We start from the raw sequence: 27,321 nt of genomic DNA, 5'->3' as shown, positions 1-27,321 counted from the left end.
AACAAGTTATTTCTGACTATATGGTTGGGATTATTAGGTTGCTTTTGCTCTTTTTTTTTTAATCTATTAACCAAATAGTTATGGGTTCAAATTATTTTATAGGTAGTCTCTAATCTCCACAGAAATAAATGAGACCACAAAAAGTTTACCCCAGTTTCCATAGAGCCCATAAATAATTGCTTTCAAGGGATGTTTAAATTAAATTATTTCTCTAACTGCAGGGGTTGGGGATTGGTGAAGATTTGTCCTTTGTGAGTAATGAAAAGAGTATACTTAGCTATAAAAATAGTAAAGAAATAATTAGGTTTAAAAAAGCTAAATTCCATGTTTAGCAATGTTAATGAGTCCCTAAATTCCTAAAGTTGAATATTGGTGTGTAAATGAGTACACCAAACCAATAGAGAATAACCTTAATAGTTATGGATATTTAGCTAATTTTTCCCCACTCTTCTATATCTCCTAGGTTTAGATCAAACAGATGTTTTGGCTCTTAAAAGTCTCAAAATAATTGTTGCTTTTCTGGCAATGTCCTTAATTAGTGAGTTACTTTTTGAGAGGCCATGTATTAGAAAAAAAAATTAAATTCACATTTTTAAAATTATATATCGGATTAATTGACTATAATTTTGATCTCTTTTATGTTTCCAGATAACTTGTTTGGTTACTGATATATAGATATTCAAACGTATTTGCTGAAAGTACAAATTGTATTAATTTATTTTTGAAAGGATTAATGTAAGGTCAGTTACTTTTTAGATGCTTGGCATTTTTCATGTTTACACTGTCATTATAGAGTGAATAATTTGAAAGACTATATATAGCTACATTATCATTTCAGATAGTAGTAACTGAACATGCAAGAGTTAAGACACATTTTTAAGTATGGACTGAAGAGTTTGAACTCTAAGTAGGGGATAAAGAAAAATCTCTTTACTGAAAAATAATTTTTCTTTCTTTGAGAATTTCTGTAGAACAGATATGAATTGAAAAAAGGAGACTTTAACTTAAGGGAAAAAGTTGACTAGGTAAACTTGGATAGTTTTAGAGCTAGGAGGGACAGAATATTGAAGGACTTGAAAATAGGAAAATTTTCACTATAATGTTAGACGCCAAAGGCTTCCATATGCTGATATAATGATATGCTATGCTAATGCTAATTGTTCTATCTTTGATCAGAATTTATAAAGTGATTCATACCAAGAAGGGGTTCGGTAAATAGTTATTAAATGAAAGTTAGATTATGAAATGGCAGAGGGTGGGGAGGTATGGGTTATTGGGATAATAGTAAAAATTGGGAAATTAGAAAGGATGTTGATTATTTATTCAGATTTTGTTCATTAGGGTTTTTTTTTGTTTGTTTTTAATGTCTGATCTTATTTATTTGTTACTTTTAGAAAATCTCATTTTTGACTGGACTTAGATTTACAAGTAGAAGCTCTCAGAGAGGACAGCCTGAGTCTTTTGGAAAACTTCCTGGCATTTTTCTTTGGCCTCCTACATTCTCTTGGCCAAAAATTTAGCATATTCTGCAGCCTCTTCCTCTTTTTTCTTAGGACATTGTTTCTTCAGAGCAATACGCCAATGTTTGTGTTGTAAGAGTTGTGCAGTAACAAGATGCTGAATCTTGGGGGCTTTGGTTCTAGGTTCCTTATTTTGTTTAGGTGCTTTCTTACAACATATTGACGGACATCATCTTTAGAGAGATTGAAAAGTTGCGGGTTCTGCTAGCTCTTTTGGGCCCCAGGTGACAAGGCACAGTATCAGTGAGACCAGGAATATCTTTCTCCCCTTTTTTTACAATGACCAAGTTGAGAACATTCAGATTGGCATCTACAATGCAACGCCAAACAGATTTGCACTTTCTTTCTCCAGTCCTCCTTACTTTATAATAGGAATGCCCCTTACTCAGGAGCAGGTGGACACGGCCATGGGTCAAGACACCCTGCTTCATGGGGAAACCTTGTTTGTCATTCCCACCACTAATTCGAACCACATAACTCTTCCACTCTTCACCCAGAGCATCGGCAGCAACTTCTGTGGCCATACACTTTCATAAAACGTATGAAGTTTTCGTTCATCGTCTACTTCAATGAGTTTCTGGCAGCCAGTGGCTGGGAAAGAGATGTTCAGCTTCATCCTAAAGTAGCTGAAGGCCTCCGAGAGACCACAAAAAAGAGCTTTTCATTAGGTTTTGATAGCCCAAACCTGGAAAGAGAAACAAAAGAAATTGAAAGGATTAACAGAGCATAGAGAAGGCCAAGCTCCCTACACAAGTTCTACTCACCCAAGATATCCATTGGCTTCTTTGCGCCACATATAAGCAAGAGTAGATTTATGTTTCCAGAGTTAGAGGGCTGGTCCGTCATGCTCCATTCACCTAATTCACAGTCCTATAGCCTGAGAGGAAAGTGAGATGTTCTTCTGAGACAAGGTGGTCAAATCTGTAAGCACTTTTTAATATCATCTTTCAAATTGCTCATTTTCATAAATTTGACTAATCAGGCTGAGAAAATAAAATGAAAACAAGCAGATTTGGTTAGAGGGGCATGTGCTTTAAGTTGTTTCAGGATAGTGATTCTCTAGAAAGCAAATGAATCCTGGTAGACATGCAAGAGCTTGCTCCTATTCCAAAATAAACAAGATATATTTTACTGGAAAATTGCAGCTTTATCAAAGGGTAACTTGATAGCAAGTGTAAAGAATACTATCAAAATCATTTCCTTTTTTTTACATACACTTGAAATTCCTGCTTGAATGCAGGAGGGCTGAATACCAGCTTTATTTAATATATTTTGTGTCAACTTCTGTATAAAGATTTTTTTTTTTTTAAGTGAGAGGAGCGGAAAGAGGAGAATTCCGTATGGCTTTAAGCAAATGTTAGAAAGGTGAACATTCATAAGTTTCCAAATATCTGTTGGCTAGTTGACATTTACAAACACTGCACTGGGTAAGCTTTCTCCTTTGGCAATATTAAGGTTCTGGCAGCTAGTAAAGAATGTGTGAAATGAAATACACCATTCAAATATGGTAAAGAAAGGCAAGACTATTTGTAACCACTATTGGGGTAAGTCATAAGAATGGAATCTTTCTGTTGTTTTAAGTATCCTATTAAAAAGCATTGTAAAAAGTTTAACTACATAATCTGTTATTCAATATATTTGGAAATATTAGCTCCCATCCCAACATCACATTTTAAGGTCCACACATTTTTGAGTGGCAAATTATCTATTTAAATGAGCAAGCACTATGTTTTAAATTCCTGAGTGTACCCTGTTGAACTTAATGGGAACAGAAGGCAGTGTTAATCAGAAGGGTAGTATTCGTAAGGATTGCTTAAGAATGCAAGCTGGGGATCCAGCTTGCACTAATTTATTCTTTAATTCTGGTATATGTGCACCATCCCAGTTGTATATAGGAAACAAAATGTATATTTACAAGCTGTATGTTTTATGAACAGAGGAAATCCAACATAACAAATATTAACTTCCCAACTAGTAAACAAGTGCCAATCATTACTTTAACATGGTAGCTGGAGAAAACAACTCCAAGTAACATATGTAGTTGGTTGTATGATTGCTCATCTGTATAGTCAGAAAAATGTCATTGCAGAGATGTGAATGTATGCAAATAACTCCAAGGTTTCTAAGCACTGCATTTATTAAGTACTACATTAAATTGACCTTCTCTATCTATTTACCTACATGTTTCTATTTCCCCCTACAAATGTATACTCTCACTTATAGATATATATCCATAACCACATATATACACACCTGCATTAAAAGAATTATATAACAGCATACACTGAAATATTATTAATGAATTGTTATTGTTCAGTCTGGTAGGTTATTTTCATTTTCTATTTTTTCCATGTCTGTATTGAGTGCAAATTTTTAAATAAGCATGTGTTACTTTTTAAAGAGAAAGTAAAAAGAAAAAGTTTTGTCCATTTTGGTAAATAAAAAAGAACACTTAAAAAATCAGGACATTCTTGGAAGCCTATAATTTACATTTAAAAATGGTCTTCAATAATGAGATGTTTCTTATTTAATATTACTTTTAAACAGTGTGCTATAATAGAGAAATAGACCAACAAATCATCAAAACAGAATAGAAAAGTCCAGAAACAGATAACATACAAAAATTACATATCCATCTGCAGTAAATGGTATGAGATATTCTTAATACCAATATGGATATCTACAGTCACAATCCACAAGCAACTTGAACCTTTTTCATTGTTGTTAATGGCTAGTAATATTTAACATGATTTGAATGACTTGAAAAAATCCTTCAGATTTCCAGAACATATAAAAAAAGGAAAACTTTCAAATTTATGAAATAGAAAGAAATAAAATAAATTTTATATGCTGATATTTTATATGCTGATATTAAATCTAGTGATATTGCTAGTCACATTTGCATTTTAGTTCTAATACTATTTATATATACTATATAAAGACTATATATGTATATATGTATGTACATGTACATATATACATATACATATATACGTGTGTATATACATACATATATACAAACATATTCACATGTATATGTGTATTTGTATATGTATATGCATATACATAATAATATATATATATATTCTTTAGCATGCAAATGAATCCTGGTAGACATGCAAGAGCTCACTCCCATTCCAAAATAAACAAGATGTGTTTTAATGGAAAATTGCAAATTTATTAAAGGGTAACTTGACAGCAAATGTACAGAATACTATCAAACTCATTTCAGTATCAAAATACTACAAAAATATAATAAAATACTATGAAAAATCATATATATATGTATATATATACATATATGTGTGTGTGTGTGTGTGTGTGTGTGTGTATATATATATATATATATATATATATATATATATATGTATGCCATTTACAAATAATAACCAGTGTATCCCTTCTCTGCCAATACTTGGACACATATTTTTTTCTCTTCTATTAAACTGGAGAATCTTTTCATTTTTTTCTGATCCCAGAAGGAAAGACTATATAGTTAAGATTTTTACAATGCTTTTTAATAGGATACTTAAAACAATTCTGAAAATCAAGCATAGTCAACAATTATGTTTTAAGGTATCTTCAAGTTTCTAGCCAAATTCTCAATTAAAATATTCAGTGTAAGACTGCTAGTATTTTCATCATTAAGTTCTACATACACATGAGGTAATTTGCAGCAAATTGTCTTGAAGGGGTGGCTAGTATTTATTGTATCTCCTTCTTCATATTGTACTCACCTTGTACAATCCTTCCACTTCTAGAACTCTTCTATAACTGTTTACTTGGCCACCAAATACCTCTGGTTATTTAGTCCATTGGGTATTTCGATCTCTATTTTAGTTGATTTGCCTGTAGAATTTGAGACTATTAAACCTTTCTTAAAACCCCTTTTTAACTTGTTTCTGTGATACAGCTTTCCCTTATCTTTCTTCCTACCTCTCAGATAGGTATTTATCATTTTGCTATTTCTTCTTTTTATCTGCACCCTAGTACTCCATAGGATTCTGCTCTTAATTCTGTCTCCTTTCCTCACTACATACTCTCTTTGGATGATTTCGTGCACATCCATGGCATCAATTCCCAGTTAAACACTGATGGGCTCCAAACCTGGGCCTCTAGGTCTTTGCTCAGCTCCAGATCTGTGTATATAATCATATGCTAAAACTTGATATACAAGTATTACTTATTCCTCAAACTAAGATAACAACAACAAAAATGAAATATTTTAACTCCTTTAAAGCTTCTCCCTTTAAATTTTTTTTCTCAATGAGTCTTCTCATAATCCAACCCTTATTATTCTTTCCATATCATTTCATTCAAATTCTGATAATTGACAATAGTTTACTGGTAAGTACCAGAGGGTAAGTAGGGAGTGGGGTGGTAGACGAGGGAAAAGGGGATCAAACATATAGTGATGGAAGGAGAATTGCCTCTGGGTGGTGAACACACAATGTGATGTATATAGATGATGTATTACAGAATTGTACACCTGAAATCTATGTAACTTAGTACTAACAATTGTCACCCCAATAATCTTTTAAAAATTCTGATAATTTATAATTTTTTTATAATCTCTGATTTTCATGCTTACTGTGATTAGGACTTTAATTATCCTCATCATCAATGTCCCTGGTGCCATTCTTACTCAAGTCAATCTCTCTTTCACCTCATAGAGTAAGATTCTTAAAATATACAATTCTGATTGGTATTCCCTTGAAAAATTTGTTCAGTTTTTCCCTCTCTGACTTTTGTAGTGTGAAATACAAAGAAGTCCTAAGCATTTTCTCCAGGCTCATCCTCCAACTGGTACATATCTTGCTCATGTTCTAACTATATCAAACTACCCGCCGACCCTCGTGGCTCCTGATGCCTTATACCAAGACATGTATGCCCATGTCGTCTTTGCAGGGAGGTTTTGTCTCTGCTATTGACTTTGAGAGGTGGAATAAATACTGATTTTAACATTATTTTAGATTGCTCTGTTCTTTATTTTCATAGGACCCTATGGATGTCTCTTGTTAATTTAGTTGTCTATCTCGCCCACTGGATACTATCTTTCATCTTGTATACAGAACATAGCAAAGGATAAGACATAATAACTGCTAAAATAATGATAAGTAGCTTTCTAAAAAGCCACATAGGTATATTTGAATTTTGGGTATGCTCTAAGGACCTCAAATGAGGATGAACTGTCCACATGATTTCTACCTAGACTTGTAGAAAGAGAGATTAAAAATTAAATATTCTTTTATATCCCTAGGTAAAATATTGGTATTTTATTATTCATTTTGTGTTTTATGTGAAACCATGAATAAAGGATAATTCAATGTGAAGTATATAGGAAGAATAAATGAAAGTTGAAATCACTCATCCACCTTTGCTGACTAAACAATTCTAATCATAATGGTCTTTACCCATATACCAAGATTAAATGTTTCATCAATTATTTAATATGTATATTATTTTAAAAAAACATAAGAAATTGCAACATAACATATAGTATAAAACAAGGAGTAAATGAAATTAGATATCCAAATACTAGTGCAGAGAATTTATAAATAGATATAAAATCAAGGGTAGATAAAGAGAGATATAAGTATTCAGTCCAAAAGAAACTGGATAGTAAGTATCATTTTAGGTTTAATTTCCTAGTAGCCATGTTAATGAAGATAGCATAATTTAAACATTTTCACTTGAATTAAAGGAGAACCTTTAATTGTGAAGGGGAAAAACTTTTCCCAGTACTGAACTGTGATATAAATTCTTTTCCTGGAACATTGTATATGGGCTATTGAATGATGATATTCTTCAACAATGTTTTTGTATTAAGTGACAAAAGGATTCCATGTGATTATTTGTTTTCCTTTCATTAAAAAGGAGATAGGGCATGACCTCAAAACTTAACTCAGAGAAGGCAATTCTTTTAAGGACAAAGGCCGTATGGTTCAAGTTTGTAAGTGTCCAGGGTCTGATTTGATGAAGACAAAATTTATGATACCCAGAGGAGTGACAGCCTTAGTGATATTCTGTAACTATTACAACTGGGGTGTTTATTAAATGTCCATTTCTGTTTGGTTACACTTTAAGATTTTCTAGTTATTTTAAAGACAAAATTATTTCTAAAATCCTTAGTAAAAAGTAGTTTACCTAAAAAAATATAGTGCATATAATATTTACTACCTTAACATTAAAATAAGAAGGAGAGGGTATTATCTTTCTAAACTATTGGTAAGTGATAAACAGGAATTCATTTTTTTGCCCCCCGCCACAACTCTTTATAACTGAGCTATTGTTTTGTTATGAGAAAAGAGGAAAGCAAAACAGCATCTGCCAAATACTGTATACTAGTACCAGCTTATTTTACATATCTTGTATCATTAAATGTTTGAATTAAAATTGTGAAAAATCAAGACTGGCTGAAAGTAGATATTTAACTTTTGTATTTGTATTGAAATCCAACATGGAGATATGTCCGCTTGGGATTATGAAATCAAATATTAGGAAGAAATGTATTTTGCGGTAGCATTCTGAAATCAGTGGCTAACCCACAAGACATAAGTGAAAAGACCTTAGAAATACTGATTCATTAAATTTATTCCCATAGGTTCATATTATGGATAAGCTTAGAATTCTTAAGCTAGAATTATATTTAAGGTAATACTGCTATATACAAGTGTAATACAATTTATTTTATAAAGAGTTTCCCTTTGGGGGATACAAATTATTAATATATGTGGCTCTCTGCTTACTAATAGGGATTCTGGCTCTGCCCACTCAGTTTCCTCCCCAATCCTGTTCTTTGAAAAGGTAATGCTGAGGCCAACTGACAAGTGATTTTCTTTTTGGTGTTGCCGTAGCAGTGCAATGATTAAAGGAAATCAGAACTAGAAGGGTCGGAGGGATGGGGTGTAGATTGAGGAGATGCCTTTGGGTTAGGTCTGGGAAAGTTTTCTTCTAGAGATAAAACACATACATACATATATGTATGTATAGTTAGTGGGAGATTATGTATGTATATATAGTTAGTGGGAGATTATGAATTAACGAGAGGGATTTTAAAAATGTGGGAAGTGGATGGAAAAGAGGGATGGATATAAAGATGCATGCTTTGGGTTATATATCTTCTTCAGATATTACCTAACTACAAGTAGAGCCTTGAGCGCTTTTAAAATTACTTTTTGACTTTTCTTTTAAATCAGAGTGCTGTATCATATAGGTCACATCTTTATATGCATGTAAATTCTAATAAGGTGGTAAGAGAGAAACATGTTTAAATTACTTAGGCTTCAGGTAGTGAGAAAGAGTTGGGGGAGAAGGAGTGCAGCTCTCAACTGAGAGTCCAGTCTAGTCTGGGCTCTGACCCGAACTGGCTCTGCGCCTGTGGATGTTTCACATGGAGAAAGAGGAAGAAACAGAGATTCAGCAAAGGGTAAAATGTGTAAGCACCAAACCACTGATGTTTTCAAAATACTTTCAGGGAGAATATATGGGGTGGGGGGGGGAGAATTTTAGGGCACTGAAGCAAGTATAAAACGGAAATTAAGAAAGATTTCTGAAAATTCAGGTTTCTTAAAAGCATATTTTGATGGTTGGTGATGTCTGAAACATTTTGGTCCTTGTGGACCATGAAAGGAAGAATAAACCCTCTAAGACGTGAAGAGAAATAGCTGATATCCAGCAAGACCTTTAAATGAATGGATTATTCTCTTCTAACATCTGGAATATAAAAAGTAAATAGTCCCTCAGGAATTCACACTGTGTCACCTTCTCTAAGGAAAGTGCTTTAAAGGAATCATCCACATTATCCGAAGCTTTGAATACGTGTGCCAGATGTGGCTGGCATTCTCCTAACGCTGCATGGCTGCTCTGAATCAATACTGCACCACCTCTGTGAGATTCATGTCATGAGGCCCTGAGTCCCTCCATTTTCCAAAATTGCTTACTTCTCAGGAAGGTACATCTGCATATTAAGTAAAACTCTGGCTAGAAGGTACAGGGTTGGTTTTTTTGTTTGTTTTGTTTTTGTTTTTGTTTTTGTTTTCTTGTTTCCTATCATTTGTGGTGACTTTAGTGCCTTTATGAAAAATGCCTTCAACAACCTGGCTTTACTGCTTATTGATCTCCTTATCTTCAATAATAGGTATTCTCATTCTAATTTAGCCACCTACACTCATGGCGTTAGCAGGAATCATGACTGCTTTTGTGGCTAGTTCACATCATTTTTTAAATTCTGGTATTCCTCACACCTTTGATTTCAATTTCTTATCTTTCCAGTTCACCGAAATTTTAATTTTTTTCTACACATATAATTTGGTCTCACATAAAGCAATGTTTCCTTGTCTATTTGTATTTTTATAAATCTCACACTTTCTTCTTGGCCTCAGTTATAATCCAAATATATCTTAGGTACCTTAAATCCTTTGCTACATGGAATGCCAGAATCCAGTTGAAAGTACACCACTTCCCAGTCAAATCCAGCTTCTATCCCTGCTTCTATGCCCCGACAACAGTGAAAATCCAGGTTCATGTAAATGGATTTATGTGAATGTGAGCTTTTCAACTCTATAAATTTAGTGCAACACATAGGCACATACACACAGACTCACAAACACACAAAATAAGGAAAAAAAAATATAGCATACCATAAGATAAAGAACTTAACTTGGAGAGTGTGTGTGGGGGGGTGAAACAAATTATCATGTGTGCTTTATGGGAAAGATTAATAAATTGAAGAAAAAAATTAAAGGCTCAGAGAAAAGGTAATCAAAAAACAGAATAACATTTTTTAAAGTAAAATTGTAGAGCTAGTAAAACCAATTATCAATTAATTACTGTATAACATTATTAGAAAAATAATAAATTAGAAATGGCAAGTAATTTAATATGTGTAGTGTTCAAATTACTTTTGTAAGAGACAGACTTGACATGTTATGGTAAATACATTTAAAAAATACAATGTAATGAGAATACTTAGAGAAAATAATAGATATTGAGAAACAATTTGAACCCAATTAGGATAAATGACTTTAAAGAGAAAATTTATATATATGTATATATATAAATTTTATATATTTTTATATATTTTATTTATATATATATATTAAAATTTTATATTTATATATATAAAATTTATATATATACACATATATACTATATACACATATATAGTATATATGTGTATATATATATATATATATATATATATATAGAGAGAGAGAGAGAGAGAGAGAGAGAGAGACTATAACAACATTGGAATATTTAAATGATAATCTTGTTATATACACAACCAGCTACTTTGAAATATGTAATTTAAAAAATTATGACCTCAATTCTAAAATATTCTGTATTTCTCCTTAAATTTTCATCACTTTGAGGATAAAGATCTCATAATGCATCCAAATATTTTAGGCATGCACATATTCATAAAATAGCCACAGATCCCTATTTCATCAATTTCTTGTTTTATTTGATTTATTCAAGAATCATTACATTTTATAAATTAACAATGCCTCTATTATATTATACCATTTAATTTATACTGCTAATTAGTTAACTATCCAATAAGTATATGTACATAAGAATGTCTGAAATTCTCTCACCTAATGTTTAGCAATTCTTACTATTTTTGAGCAGTAGAATTTAAAGTGATTTTTTAATTGCTTTTGATTATGGAATGTGATGTATTTCTTGTTGTTTTCATAAGGTTAATATTTATTAAAAGGTCAGTGATATTACTCTGATAATATTGTATTCGTATTTTTGTGTACTATTAGAATGAGGTGATACTCAATAGTGAAAAAATTTCCATTTACTAAATGTTTCTCAAAACTATTTCAGACCTACGTTTTCTACATTTAATAATGACAAGTTTTTTAATTTTAATTGTGTACGATAGAAGAATATACAAATATCTATTTTAAATTATATTGCTATAAAAGTATTTAACCAGAAAATCAAGTAAGTGTTAAAAATATGAAATAAAATACTAACTTTCAGATCTAAATGTTGCTTTGGAAATGTGTTTTCTCTTTAAGCAGTATCTGAATTTTTATTAGTATTCCAGAGTATAGATGAAATATCTAAGTAAACTTTTAAATTAAAACTGTAAAAATTATATACAGAATTCTTTAGTGCATCTTAGACATATAAAACATTTCATCTATTACATTCTTCATGTTGATAGTAGTGGCTAGAGATTATAGATACTTAGTTACATAGGCTTTTATAGCTCCCTTGGTTAAATTTATTGTACTGGTCCATGTTGGCTCTAAACTACTTGGAGTTTTAAGAATCTGAATAGTAGTTGAATAACAGTGCTAACATACAAAGAGATAGATGTACCATGAATAACACAAAATCTTTTCTGTAATGTCGCAAAAGGAGTCATGCTGTATTTTGTCAATTTCCTGAGTTAATTCAAAAGTTCCCAATTCATGAATCAGTCAAATATTCCACACTCCAGAGTGAATATAAACATTGGGAAGGCCATCAGCTTCCAGTCACTGTAAATCCACAATTCCACTTTGTCCAAAGAAGTATATTTACGTGTAGATTTATATGTACACACACCCACACAGTTATCCATTTCAGAGAATTATTTATGCAAATTGTGCTGCTTTTTGAATTATGAGGCATGTTACCAAGAAATGTTCTAATTTTTTTATGTAATAAAACAGCTCAAGAACTCTCTAAGATATTTAGACTGTTTATAAACATTTTCTGGTCAAGATGTCCAATGTACTTTATTGGAGGGAGTGACATCTGAGACCCTATCAAGCACAGTTCTGCTTCATTAATTCATTTTGCATTCACAGAAATTTTAAGACCCACTGTGTGGCAACAGTTACTAAGGTGACTTTCATAAAGATGAATAGAACCTATGAGTTAACAAAAAATAAATGACCAAAAGTAAAAATTGCCAAAAAGAGGTGAATAACAGTAAATGGTTTGAAATTAATTTCAGCAATTGGCTTTAAATGGCATGGAAAGAGTAATAAAGAGATAAAAAATGAATCAATTTGTTTTCCTTCATCCTGTTCAATATGTAATAAGAAAAATAAAACAACTTCAGAGGATTATAAGTTGATTATATCAAAATAGTAAAATCATACTCATACGTTTTAGAAATCAATTTTTAGCTTATAATGCTAGTCTTTGAGTTTTAAATAATATCAAGGTCAATACATTACTGATTTTCATTAGGTACTCTTTTTAGTGAGCAGTTTTCATACAAAACATTTATATTATTTTATGGAGATCTCTAATATTTGGTAGCTCTTTGATTTTTAGACATCATTAGAATTAAAAAAAATACATATATAATTTGGCATTGGTTATGCTAAAACTGTCAACATTAAATAAATTTTTAGGGAAAAGTTTCTTTTGGACAAAATAATAATTAGTTTAATATATATTATTTTCTAAGGAAAAAAATTAAGTTGCTTCTCAGTCAAAGAAACAGCTTATAAATATAATGTAGGAAACTCCACATATTGCTTGGCCTCCACACATTTCCAAATCACTTTTAATACACATGTTCTAATACTATGAACACTGATTACAGAAATATTCCAAATTCTTTAGCAAGTTTTCAAAAGCTTGTGCTGTTTTACATTCTATTATTTTATCTAAATTCATTGGTTTACATATACCTTTTTCCTAGATTTTATATTTAAAAAAATGTTAGTATGTTATATAGAGTAATATTTTGTTTTCATCTCTCTATTGATGTTTTATTTTGTTCTGTACCCTTAGCTTGTCTTCTTTATTCTATATTCCCATTTGTAGGTGTACTTTTCAAAGATGCTGTTCTTATTTACACAAATGCAAGGCTTTTGAACCAAGATATCCTGAATATAATCAAAGTCAAGACTCAAACATTTCTTGAAAATGAGATTTTTCTGACTTGGGAATCAGAGCCATCTATTTCCTGATGCAATTTGAGAACAGAGTTTGTTGTAGCCCTCTATGCATTAATAGCAGAAAGTAGAAATGAAATAAAATGGAGTCAAATAATATACATTCACAGAGCAAGAATAAACACCGAGGGACTAACATTAATAGGGTTTTGTGTTTTTTTTTAATCAGTTACCAAGTTTTAGTACCAATACTCCTCTTTTATTCAGTTCTTATTGCTTTCAATTCTTTTATCTCTATGAAATTTTTTTCTAGCTCTTTATTTTGTACATTCACATACACAATTATTATTCACAGAGATCTCCCACTTCCTATATTATTGTTTTTCACGACTCTATACCCTAAGCATAGACATGTTATCTATATGAAAAATATCAGTGAGAGAGATAACATCTTTCCAAAGGTCACAAAGCTTATGATTTGCAATTTCAGGACTACAATATAGAAGTTTAGATCAGTTTAGATTGTTTTTTTTTTTTTTTCTAATCCTCATTTCTGTATACCCTACCACCACATCTGAAGCTGTCACTGCATGTCAGTTGGGCATGCAGTTATTTACATGTCAGTTATTTACATGTCAGTTATTTACATGTCAGTTATTTACAAAAGCAGCATTTTTCTTCTCTGTTAAATTTTGTATCTGTGACATACAGCTTTGAAGCACCTGAGATATATGTTTTGTTGTTGTTATTTTTTCTATCAGTAGCCCAAGCCTTTGACTACAGTAACCCTCCATCCCAGGGTCACCTTGTAACTATATGTACCATTTAATTAAATATACTCAACTTCAGGTAATATGGTAAAACTTTTTCACTAGCAATCATCATAGCATTGAAACAATCTTGGATGCTTGCTACATGCTTATTCTTGGACTTCAACACCCTCATAATGAATGTCTTACATGGACTTTGAAAATATGCCTTTTAAACAAGTTCTCAGAAAACCACTGCATTAAAAACATTAAAATCCATATATTATGCATATCTTCTTGCCAAATGTTCAGACTTCTTTATTCAGCTGCCACCTGGACGTATTTATTTGGAAGTCTGGATGCAACTCTTAGTATGTCCTAAACTGAACTCGTTAACTTTCTCCCAAATTATTTATGTTAGGCAGAATAATGCACCCACTCAAAGATGTCTACTTATTAACCTCTGGAATCTGTGAATGTATTAGGTTACATGGCAAAGGGGAATTAAACTTGCAGGTGGAATTTGAATGTTAATGAGAACTTTAAAATAGGAAGATTGACCAGGAATATCCAGGCAATCCCAATGTAATGACAAGGGTCCTTACAAATTGAAGAGGAACAGGGAGAGTCGGAGGAAGTTGTGATTATGTAAGAATGGTTATAGACATTGAAAGACTGATGATAAAGATGATCATGAGCCAAAGAAAGTGTTTGGCCTCTAGAAGCTAGAAAAGGCAAGGAAATAGTTTCCTAGATCAGAAGAGCCTATCCCTGTAGCCATCTTGGTTTTAGTCCTGGGAAACCCATGTTGGATTTCTATCCTTTAGAAATGTGAGGTAAGAATTGTGTTATTTGAAGCTACCAAGTTTGTGGTAGATTGCAGCAAGTAGGCCACTAAGACCTGGAAGTTGTGTGCTACTGTAGAAATTACCTAAAAATGTGGAAGATGCTTTGGAATAAGGTGGTGTGCTGAAAGTGGAAAACCATTGAGGAGGCTAACAGAATAAGCCTCGATTGTCTTGAATAGACTATTAGAAATGTGGGTATTAACAACTCTGCTGGTGAGGACTCAGAAGGAAGTGAAGAACGCGATAGAGAAAAACTATGTCCCTTTAGAAAACACACCAAAATTGTCACAAACAGACTGTCAATAGGACTATGCATAGTAAAGGGCCTACGGATGAGGGCTCAGGTGGAAATAAGGAAAGTGTTATTGGACAATGGAGAAAAGAGGGTCTTTGTGGTAGAAAGCTTAGAAGAATTGTTTCCTACAGTTATATGGAAAGGAGAATTTAAAAATTGGACATTTAACTTAAATTTCCCAGAAAAATATTGAACGGTCACCTTGGATTCTTCTTGCTGCTTCTAATAACATTCAAAAGAAAAGAGATAGATTGAGGGAATAATTATTAAACAAAAACAAATAAAAGACCGGGGCTTGATGATTTGGGAAATTCTCATTTTATCCCTATTGCAAAAGACATTAAAAGTAACAGATTTGCTGTCAGGAAAATGTAGTCTGAAAAAGCTAAGGGTGTTGCTGAACTATCCGTTGCTAATACCTCAGGAAGATGAAAAGGTCAGAGTATTCTACCACTCAAAGGGCTATTTGAAGAGATTAAGTGTGTGACTCATGGATGTCCTCTATCATGTCAGCAGAAGCTGAAAATAGACGTGGGATTACCTGGGAAGTGTCTGTGGAGAAGCCTTTTGTCTTCTAGAGTGAACTTCATGGTATACATTCTCGAGAATGTTATACTGACAGAGACACTGCCAGCTTGGACTGAAAGGAACAGTAAGATTATAAAATGAAAGAAAGCTGTCAGAATTCCAAAACTCTGCAGAGAGGAAACAGGCTGGTTACACTACTCAGCTGTAAATACATGCTATAATTCATGAAAATAAATGATGATACAGAAGGCAGAGCCTTGAGCCCAGAAAGCCTAGCCTCGAGCCCCAGAGTGTGGAGCCAAAAAATGCCGAGGATTGTTCCCAGGCCTTCAAACCTACTGGAGTTTGCCTATCAGGATTGTGAAATTGTTTGGCATTTGTGATTCCTTTTTTAACTTAAATTTTCACCTCTTTTAAACCAGAATATCTGTAATTATTATCTCATACTTGTCCTAATGTTGTCTTTTGGGAGTATTTTGGGATTTTTGAGCTGATCGGATTTAGATGAAATTTTGTATTAACCTGTTCAGATTGCCATAAAAAGTAACAGACTGAGTGGCTAAAACAACAGAATGTTATTTTCTCTCAGTTCTGGAGGCTGGGAAGTACAAGATCAATGTGCCAGCTGATCTGATGTCTGATCAGGGTTCTCTTCCTGGCTTACAGACTACTGTCTTCTTGCTGTCTTCACATGGCAGAATGAGAGTGAGAGAGAGCTCTAGTGTCTCTTCCTCTTCTAATAAGAGGATTGAGTCACCATTCTTAAAACCTCATGTAACCTGAATCACCTGCTTAAAGGCCCTATCTCCAGTACAACCACACAGGGGATTAAGGTTTGAGCATAGGAATTTGGGAGGGGACAGAATTCAGCGAATAGAAACTATCTCCCAAATAATTCCTAAAAAACAATACAAAACAATAAGGCAAAAAAAAAATAAAGGTACACAAAAGCCACACCTTCAGCATAACAAGAAGACAGAAAATGCCTAACCTTCCAAATAACTCTAGGTAGAAAGGGGAAAGAATACCAAATCCCATCCCAGCCGGATATATTTCACTCTCCTGTATTAGACTACCCTAGTGGAGAGTTCTGTGACAAGCAAAGGCAGATGGACGATGACTACAGAGAAGACTGAAAAGAGAAGCTAAATATTAGGCTCTAAGATTTATCTAATACCTATACCAGAAATACTAAGTCATTCACAAGTCTGAAAATACAAATAACGTGCTTAGGTAGAGCTGAGCATGAAATCTCAGAAAGGGACTTACAAGTCTGAGCCATCTGAAGAACAGTCTTCAAAACACACAGCTCCTGGAGAGATGGGATGGGGCAAAAAGATAAGATGTGTTCTTTAACAACTGCTTGATGAAAGAAAACAAGAAAAAGAAAATATAGGGTTGTGAAATATAAAAGAACCCCAAAAACTTAGGAGATGTACAACCAGAGTAATTTCAAGTAAATCAAATTACAAAAGCTAAATAAAATACTAGGGAACTAAGGGTATTTTTTGAAAGGTTTAAGTACAGAGGTAAACACTAGACAACAAGAAATCGTGCTTTAAAAATATGTATATGTGAGTACATATACATATGGTAAAAACAGTGAATATGAATTTCATAGAGAAAGAAAAAATCATGAGCATATCAAAATATAAATACACATAAAATACTATGACAGAACTGAAACCAAATGTAACAGCTATAGATACAAATGTGAATGCACCTAACTTTCCTATTAAACGAAAAAAAGATTTTCACCTTAACTGCAAGATACATCTATATGTTTGTACAAAAGACAAGCAAAGTGATTCAGAACAGGGTGGGGGGAAAAGGACAGATAAAAATGTAACACACACACAGAGAAGCAGAGGTAATCCTGATGTCATACAAAGTCAAATTGAAAAGCAAAATATTAAACATGATAAAGAAGGGTGCTTTAATGATAAAGACAGCAAGTCACAATGAAAACATAACGTGTGAGTATTAAAGTCCCATGTAACACAGCAGTCACTTTGTGAAGCAAAAAGTATCAGCAAATGCAAGGAGATATGAATAGAATCACAATAGTAGTAGAAGAGTAGTAGTAGAATCACAATAGTAGTAGTAGTACAAGACACTTCAAATGGATAAAATATAAGTAAGGATGAATCAATATGATAGATATTGTGGATAGATATTGAAATTCATACTCTCATAATAAAGAATGCACCTTTTACTAAGTCGCCATGTAACTTTCACAAAAACACAAATAATCATATACATTATGTCCATAGAAAATATCAATATGGTTCATAGGCTATAAATGTTACAAGAAACACTTTATAATTACAGTAAAAATGCATATGCATAACATTTATGACAACTGTATTACTTTTCTAGGGCTACCATAACAAATTACCACACGTGGGGTGGCTTACAACAACAGAAATCTATTTTCTTACAGTTCAGGAGGCCATAATTCTGAAATTCAGGTGTTAGGAGGGTTGGTTCATTCTTGAGGCAAAAACACTAATATGATCTTTTGATAAGTTAACATTGTATCAATGTTAATTTTCTTACTTGAGTAATTCTACCGTATATGTGTGTATCTATCTACCTATATAGAGTACTGTTATTAGATAATATAAGTCTAAAATTATTTCAAAATGAAACATTTTTGCAAAGGCCAACAAGTCAACCACAGACAAAAGTGCTAGTCACTTAACTGAGTCCCCTGTATTAATTTTACCAGGAAAGTTTCTATATTGTAAAATTCTTATGATATTCCTTTAATCTATGTGATATGTGATGTGAAATTTACTGCTGTTTGTCTGATTGCATACAAATGATTGGCAATGATATCAGGTTTAATCCAATGGTACACTGTCCCAGAATTCCACAAAAATAAAACTGTACTTACAGATTGATTACTAGGGTGGACCTGTCATTTCCAGTTGTACTGTGGACACTAACGATGGAATTGGCCTTTTTCACATATGTTTTTAACCATGATAATTTTTCTTAAACTTTCTTTTTCCTTCACACTCTCACCTGTGCTCCTTTCAAGAAAAAGAAAAGAGGAGGAGAACAAGAAAAGACAAATAGATTCTAATTTCTAAAAAAATTTTTTTTTAAAAGGAAAAAATTAAATTTCAGTAGAAGTAAAAAGAACAGTCAAATATTGCACCAGGTATTTTTTTCAAGGATTATGTTAATTTTAACAGCAATTTGAGAAGATTGATATATAATATTAACCTGTTTCTCAAATATGGAAATTAAGATAGAGTAGCACAGGGACTATTAAATATTATAGGTGAATTTAAATGCTTAAACTTCCAGAAGTCAAGATACTTATTATTATTTAATTATGTGTAGTATAAGTATAAATGATAATATATGTCATTTAATTATTAAAGAAGAAAACGTTTCAAAGCTTTAAGCATATTACGTAGGTACCATATTTTAAATGGAAGTCATTGTATAAAGTGATCAAAAAAATACCACTACTTTAACACTAGTTTTCTTTCATTTTACTTCTCTATCAGTTATCTTAGTTTATTAAAATATATGTAAGAAAACTTAGGAGGTTCTATTTTGATTCAGAATTGACTTCTTTTAAAACTCAATGTTAAACATGTATTAAATGATTGGAAAAAGTCACAATACTCATTTAGCAAGTTTAAGAATTTTTCATGTTTGTTGTCCAATTGTATTTAATTTTCTGTGAATTGACTGCTCATATCCTCATGTCAGAGGTGACATATATTTTTGGATCACACTATTATTTGATCTGGCATTTTATATTTGAAATACAACCATAGTTGCAATCCACTATTATATCTTTTGGGAAGAATACTGATTGAAAACTAAAAACGCCGAGACCAACGTACTACTTGAAACTGTTTTTTAAAGATCAGATTATACTATACCCTTAAAGCTAATTCTCTACAAACATAGTCATACCTCTGCCTTTGAGGTGTCTTTCTTACCATGACACAATCAACTTTAGGGACATAAATAATGAGTAACCTTTGACCATAATCCCATTTGTCATATCTAACTATCAAGAATCTGAAGGAGAAGTTAGATAGGATATGGCAAAATAATACCATCTCTTGACATTTATTTATTTATTTATTTATTTATTTATTTATTTATTTATTTATCCCCTAGTTACAGCTTGTTCAGAATATTTATTGCAGTTGTTTGGGCATTAAAAACTTCTTATGGACATTGCTACTACTACTACTACTACGACTACTACTACTACTACTACTACTACTACTACTACTACCACTACTACTATCCTTTGCAGCACATAGCAGTATATACAGTACACACCTACATAGGGAAGGGAAAAGAAACTCACCATCTCATTAAAACCTCAAATGAGAAACACATCAATTGTTAATGAAGTCTGAAAAATGAAAACATTTAGATATTATCTTACTTTTCCATTTTACTTTTAAAATTGTCTAAATTTTTGACTGTGGGGAATTAAAATTTTACTGCTTGATATGCAACTTTATCAACAAGCTGCTTACCTTCAAACAGATATTTTGTTTTATTTTTCAATGCAAGGTGACTGATACAGAGCTTAGCAACACTACTCCTTGGGGATATAATTAGCTAGCTCCTTTACACATACCCTGTTGAGCTTGAAAGTGTCTATACACAGATTATATTGGTTACCGTGGCCTGGCCATGTCCATAGTGGATTCTCAATGTGTTTTTATGCATATATTCACTATTTCAGGAGTTCTCCCTGGCTACCATTTAATTAGGATGCAAACAAACTGGAGGAAATGAATTTAAATTTGAATTTCTCTGTAATTAGGAAGAAAGAGTTTAAACATGGGTGACTCACAGTTTATAACATCAAATTAATTTATGTGTAACACCTCAAGTCATTTCTAGAAGAAACATTTGAAATCAATAATTATAGCTTTAGATTATGCCCTTGCTCCTATGGAATAAAACGATCTGTCCTAAAAAGTCAGCCTGTAGTTTAATAGATTTCCTTGCAGGATTTCATAACAACTGCTCACCTGAGACTAAATTCTGGATGACTTTAGTTTTGCCTCTGGCATGAGATGAAGAAATTAAGAGAACATTATTTTAGAGGAAAAAAATAAACCTAAATCAAAAACTTTGAAATATTCATGGTAATATTCCAATGCCAAACTGAAATTCATATAAGCTCTCTGGATGCTGTCAACAGCCAGTGATTTTGTGGTGCCTCTGGGACATCCAGAAGGCATAATTTAGAAGCTGAGTATGAGGGGGGTCTGAAAAAAGGGCCAGATATAGAGTTTATAGATTTGGCATTCATAAACATACATTCAGTGATTGGCATCATTTAAATAAATGAGATTTCCCTGAAAAGTCAAACAGCATGAAATAAGAAGGGCATGGATGAAACCTAGAGAAATACAAATTTTAAAGAACAGGCAGAGAATAATACTAGAAGTGAGAGGGATGGGAATAAAAAACATAGGAAAGTCAGGAAGAAATATTGTCAGAAAAACAAAGGAATAGAGCTTTAAGGAGTGCCCAAGAAACAATGCCAAATACTATGGGACTGTCAAAGATAAGGCCTGGAAGATAACCTTAGCACTTGATAATTGGGAAGTCTTTATTAACGTCCATAGATCAAGGTAAGTGGGATGGCCAAAGTTAGTTCCGATATCAGAGGACCGAGAAGAAAATTGAACACAAGTAAATAGTTTTTCTTTTCAAGATCTTGCCTATGAATGTAGAAAAGGACAGTGTCTAGAATAGGACTCAATTTAAAAAACAAAACAAAACAAAACAAAACTGTTTTCCCCAAGATATGAACAACTTGAGGCTGTTTGTAAGATGAAAGGAACATTATTGATGGACGAGAGATTTTAAAAAAATCCAGAAAAGAAAGTATGATTTATGGTTCAAAGATCTTAAGTAGAGTTGTAAGGATAGGTTTACATAGCATAGTGAGAAGGATACATTTTGGATAGTAGAAAGGACATATTTTCCTCTTAAAATATGTATATGAGGGAGACTCCATCAAAATCGCGGCCTGAGGTGAGCCTCTGTAAAGCTCCCCTGGAATTTACAACTAATCAAACAACAGTAACTCCACAAAGAACTCCCTGCACAGCAGACAGGTAAGACGAAGAGGCCCATTACTGAAGTCACCTAAAGGTGGGAGAATCGCATGAGCGGGTGAGGAGGAAAGGGAGAAGTTCAGAGACAGAGCTGCAGGCGCAGGACGCAGACCTAGCTCAGTGCTCCGAGCTCACTGCATCCCGGAACTACCGCAGCAGCAGGAGAGGGAAGAACTCGGACTGCTAGGGCTACGCTTATGACCCACAGGGCTTCGGGGGCAGAATATAACATTGCTGAACCCAATGCTCATGGCAGAGACCTTGGAGAAAAGACTGAGGGAAGAAGGCTGAAAACGGTGGTTTAAGCCCTTACTGCCGAGCAGAGAACGGAAGCCTTAGGCACTGAGACTAGCCGCCCCTCCCTCCCCTCCCAGAGCTCGCCCCGCCCCCACCTGCCCGGTGCTAGAAGCGGAACAGTAGCAGTGTCAGATCAAAAGAACAGAATATTTGCAGTTCTGAGAACTATGGTCCGCAGACACATATTCGCAGATTAACTACTTCTGGCAAAGGGGAAGGAGATATGGAAGCAGAACTGGCTGTGGTGGTGGTCGCCGCCATTGCTCTGGGCCACCTCTCACAACTTACCCCTTCCCTGGCACCACCTATTTGGGCGAATCCCTGCAGGAGTAAACAGAACTGCTGAAACATACAGGCTCTGAATCTGGTGCAGGAAGACCTTTGGAATTTCAAAAGCTCTCCGCATACCCACACAAACACTGTGCCCTGTGACCCAGACAAACTATTAACAGAACAGAAGCCCATCTCCCAGGGAATTCCTGCATTGTGTGAGAAGCTGGAATAGTGCAGAGAAATCATAACACTACCGTGTGAGAGAGAAAAAAAGGCTGCAGTCAGAGACAATAAAGCATTCTACCAACAAGTACTGGAAAACAAAAGAAAGACCCCTTCCTATCAACCTGTTGAAGAAGCCACTCCTGTAGATGTCTAGGAAGAGAAATAATAAATCAGTAATTGCCATGAATAACCAAGGCTACAAGACAGCTCAGAAAGAAAGTGAAAAGTCTCCAGAAAAGGAACTTAAAGACAAGGAAATATGTGACTTAAATGACAGAGAATTCAAGATTGCAGTTCTGAAAAATCTCAACGAGATGGAAGAAAACACAGAAAGGCAGTTTAATGAACTCAGAAACGCAATCAAAGAACAACCTGAGCATTTTACGAAAGAGATTGAAATTTTAAAAAAGAACCAAATAGAATTTCTGGAGATTAAAAACTCAATAGAAGAAATTAAGAATGAAATAACCAGCTTAGGTAGTAGAGTTGATCAGATGGAGGAAAGAAAAGAGAAATATCAAAGATAGAAACCTGGAAATTACACAGATGGAAGCAGAAAGAGACTTGAGACTTAAAAGAAATGAAAGAACTCTACAAGAAATTTCTGATTCCATCAGAAAGAGTAATACAAGAAGAATGGGAATACCAGAAGGAGAAGAAAGAGATAAGGGAACAGAATATATTCAAACAAATTGTTGATGAGTACTTCACAAATTTGTGGACAGAACTAGATCCTTGAATCCAAGAAGCAAATAGAACACCTAATTACCTCAATCCCAATGGGCTTTCTCCAAGGCACATTTTATTGAATCTGTCTGAAATCAACAACAAAGAAAGAATCCTTAAGGCAGCCAGGGAAAAGAAGACGGTAACCTACAAAGGAAAGCCCATTAGATTATCATCAGATTTTTCAGCAGAAACTCTACAAGCGCGGAGGGAGTGGACCCAAATATTCAAACTATTGAAAGAGAGAAATTATGAGCCAAGAATAATATATCCAGCAAATATATCCTTTAGATATGAAGGAGTAACAAAGACGTTTCCAGACATACAGAAGTTGAGGGAATTTTCTAATACACGCCCTGTACTACAAGAAATACTAAAAGGAAGTTATTCGACCACCATCAACAGGGACAATTTGTGGCAACCAAAACATAAAAAAGGGGAGAGTAAAGGCCGGAAACGCAATATGGGAATGGAGAAAGTAAGTGTGCTGAAGAAACTGGAAGACTCTAAATATCAAACTTTGTTTTACATAAACTTAAGGGTAACCACTCAAAAAAAATCCATAACTGAAATATATACTATAATAAAAGAAGAAACAGAGGAAAACATCATAGAATACAACCACACAGAAATAGGAGACAACAACAAAAAGGCAAAGAAACAATGGAGACACAGCCTTACCAGAAAACTAAAGATAGAATGACAGGAAATCCTCACGTATCAATAATCACCCTAAATGTAAATGGACTGAACTCACCAATAAAAAAGCACAGAGTAGCAGACTGGATGAAAAACTAAACCCAACCATATGCTGTCTCCAAGAGACACATCTCAGCTACAAGGACAAGCATAGACTCAAAGTGAAAGGGTGGAAATTGACTCTCCAAGCAAATGGTACCCAGAGAAAATCAGGTGTAGCCATAAAGATATCAGTTGAAACAGACTTCAGGGTGAAAAAGGTAACAAGAGATAAAGGTGGACATTTCATTATGGTAAAGGGGACTCAGTCATCTATATTTATGCCCCCAATCAGGGAGCACCAAAATATACCAAGCAACTACTAACAGAACTAAAGGGAGAAGTTGACCAAAACATAATTATACTAGGGGATTTAAATACATCATTGACAACTATGGATAGATCATCCAAACAGAAAATAAATAATGAAATAGCGGCCCTAAATGACACATTAGATGAAATGGACATAAATGACATATATAGAGCACTTCGTCCTAAAACATCAGACTATACATATTTTTCTAGTGTACAGGGAACATTCTCAAGAATAGACCATATATTGGGACATAAAATCAGCCTCAGCAAATTTAAGAAGATTGAAATCATACCAAGCATATTCTCTGATTATAAGGCTTTGGAATTGGATATCAACAGCGAAAAGAAAGCAGAATAAAACACAAATACATGGAGATTAAACAACATACTTTTAAAGAATGACCGTGTCAAAGAAGAAATTAGAGGAGAGATCAAAATATACATAGGAACAAAGGAGTATGGAAATACATCCTACCAAAATTTTTGGGATGCAGCGAAAGCAGCTTTAAGAGGGAAATTTATATCATTACAGGCCTATCTCAAGAAACAAGAAAAATCACAAATAAATAACCTCACGTTACACCTTAAAAAACTAGAAAAAGAAGAACAAGTGAAACCGAAGATCAGCAGAAGAAAGGAACAAACAAAAATCAGAGCAGAACTAAATGAAATAGAGAAGAAAAGGACAATAGAAAAAAAAATTAATGTGACAAAGAGCTGGTCCTTTGAAAAGATTAACAAAATTGACAAACCCTTGGCTAGACTCACGAAGATAAAAAGAGAAAAGACACTAATTACCAAAATCAGAATGAAAAAGGGGCAGTTATCATGGACACCACAGAAATACAAAGGATCATGCAAGAATACTATGAAGGACTATATGCCACCAAATTCAATAACCTAGAAGAAATGGACAAGTTCTTAGAAACATATAGCCTTCCAAGACTGAACCATGAAGAACTGGAAAATCTAAACAGACCAATCACCAGTAACGAAATTGAATCAGTCATCCAAAACCTTCCCAAAAGCAAAAGTCCTGGAACAGATGGCTTCACTAGTGCGTTCTATCAAACTTTCAAAGAGGACCTCATTCCAATCCTGCTCAAACTCCTCCAAAAAATTGAGGATGAGAAAGTACTCCCTAACTCGTTTTATGAGGCCAACATTACCCTGATACCAAAACCTAGTAAGGACAACACAAAAAAAGAAAACTACAGACCAATATCTCTGATGAATACAGATGCAAAAATCCTAAACAAAATTCTAGCAATGCATTAAAAAGATTATTCATGATGACCAAGTGGGGTTCATCCCCAGGGCAGAAGGATGGTTCAATATCCACAAAGCCATCAATGTGATACATCACATAAACAAAATAAAGGACAAAAATCATATGATACATCAATTGGTGCAGAAAAAGCATTTGACAAGATACAACATCCATCTATGATTAAAACACTTAATAAAATACGTATAGAAGGAAAATACCTTAACATAATAAAGGCCATATAGGACAAAACCTTAGCTAATCTCATAATTAATGGTGAAAAACTGAGGCTCTTTGGTCTACATTCAGGAACACGACAGGGGTCTCCCCCTATCACCTCTGCTTTTCAACATAGTGTTGGAAGTCCTTGCCAGAGCAATCAGGGAAGAGAAAGAAATAAAAGGCATCCAAATTGGGAATTAAGAAGTTAAATTATCACTCTTTGCAGATAACATGATGTTATATATAGAAAAACAAAAAGACTCCACCAAAAAGCTATTAGGAACAAACAACGAATACAGTAAAGTTGCTGGCTACAAAATCAACATACAAAAGTCCATTGCATTCCTATACACTAAAAATGAAATCTCAGAAAAAGAAAAAAAATGAATTATTTTGCAATTGCAACAAAATAATAAAATACCTAGGGATAAACTTAACCAGGGATGTGAAAGACCTACATGCTAAAAACTATAAGATATTTTTGAAAGAAATTAAGGAAGACACAAAGAAATGGAAAGACATTCCATGCTCATGGATTGGAAGAATCAACATAGTTAAAATGGCCATATTACCCAAAGCAATATAGAGATTTAATGCAATCCCCATCAAAATCCCAATGGCATTTTTTAAAGAAATAAAACAAAACTACTATTAGATTTTTTTGGAATCACAAAAGACCCTGAATAGCCAAAGCAATGTTAAGATAAATGAACAATACTGGAGGTATCACACTTCCTGACTTTAGCTTGTTTTAGAGGGCTACAGTAATCAAAGCAGCATGATATTGGCAGAAAAACAGACACATAGACCAATGTAATAGAATTGAGAACCCAGAAATAAAACCACATATATATGGACAGATAATTTTTGACAAAGAAGCTAAAAACATACAATGGAAGAAAGACAGCCTCTTCAATAAATGGTGCTGGGAGAATTGGATAGCCACGTGCAAAAGAATGAAACTGGACTGCTATCTGTCACCATGTACCAAAATTAATTCAAAATGGATCAAAGACTTAAGCATAAGACCTGATACAATAAACTGTATAGAAGAAAACATAGGTACTAAACTTATGAACCGTGGGTTCAAAGAGCATTTTATGAATTTGACTCCAAAGCAATGGAAGTAAAAGCTAAAGTAAACGAATGGGACTACTACATGAAACTTAAAAGCTTCTGCACAGCAAAAGAAACCATTGACAACGTAAAGAGGTAATCAACTGAATGGGAGAAGATTTTTGCAAACAGTGCCTCTCATAAGGGTCTAATATCCAAAATATACGAGAAACTCATGCCACTCAACAACAAAAAAACAAACAACCCAATTGAAAAATG

At 33.5% G+C, this 27,321-nt stretch overlaps 1 protein-coding gene and 1 pseudogene across 2 annotated transcripts in view; one reads left to right on the top strand and one right to left on the bottom strand.

Annotated features, from left to right (window-relative positions):
* The window catches only part of GPC5 (glypican 5), a 1,240,359-nt gene that overhangs the window by 564,542 nt on the left and 648,496 nt on the right, over positions 1-27,321 (top strand). The window lies entirely within an intron of this gene.
* LOC308496537 (small ribosomal subunit protein eS6-like) lies at positions 1,401-2,136 on the bottom strand (annotated as a pseudogene). The gene has a single exon. The product of its transcript is annotated as a small ribosomal subunit protein eS6-like (transcript).

Source organism: Rhinolophus hipposideros, assembly GCF_964194185.1.
Source record: "Rhinolophus hipposideros genome assembly, chromosome: 4".
Taxonomy (NCBI): Eukaryota; Metazoa; Chordata; class Mammalia; order Chiroptera; family Rhinolophidae; genus Rhinolophus; species Rhinolophus hipposideros.
This window is presented reverse-complemented; position numbering and strand designations above follow the sequence as displayed.